The following is a 599-nucleotide window of genomic DNA, read 5'->3' as shown; positions in this document are numbered from 1 at the left end:
GCCACCGAACGGGAGACGGCCTAATCGAATGCAAATTGAAAAGCTGTTCGCCTCGGAGGCAAGACCCTCGAGTATGTTTTAGTTTGGCCTTTCAAGAGTGACATCGCCTCGCACGACAAATTCCGTTCCACACACGCGAAAGGGAGATCGAACCTTGTTTTCTCCCTTGCGTGCGTCTCTCTCTTTCTGCCTCATCATTTTCTCTCCTTAGTGTGGATGTGCTTTCCTCTGTTTTATTATCTTTTTTTTCCCCTCTTTTTTCGTGTTTTTTTCATCTATTTTTCTTTTTTTTTCTTTTTTTTTCTTTCTTTCTTTTTCTTTCTTTTTCTTTTTCGTATGTGTGTCTTCTTCCTCTCTTCCTACTTCTTAATTTTTCTCTCTTGTGTCCCCTTTTTTCTTTCTCTTCCTTTTTCTCTCGTTTTGACTCTCCCTTTCTATCGTGTCTTTCTTCCCTTCCCTTTTCCATGTATGTCTTCTTTCTTTCTCTCCCTTTGGTGATGTTTGTGTCTCCTTTTTTTCTCTCCCTTTGGCGATGTTTGTGTCTCCTTCCTTCTCTCTCCCTTTTTTCCGTGTGGATGTATCTCTCTCCATCTCCTTTT

Source organism: Penaeus monodon, chromosome 31, assembly GCF_015228065.2.
Source record: "Penaeus monodon isolate SGIC_2016 chromosome 31, NSTDA_Pmon_1, whole genome shotgun sequence".
Taxonomy (NCBI): domain Eukaryota; kingdom Metazoa; phylum Arthropoda; class Malacostraca; order Decapoda; family Penaeidae; genus Penaeus; species Penaeus monodon.
This window is presented reverse-complemented; position numbering follows the sequence as displayed.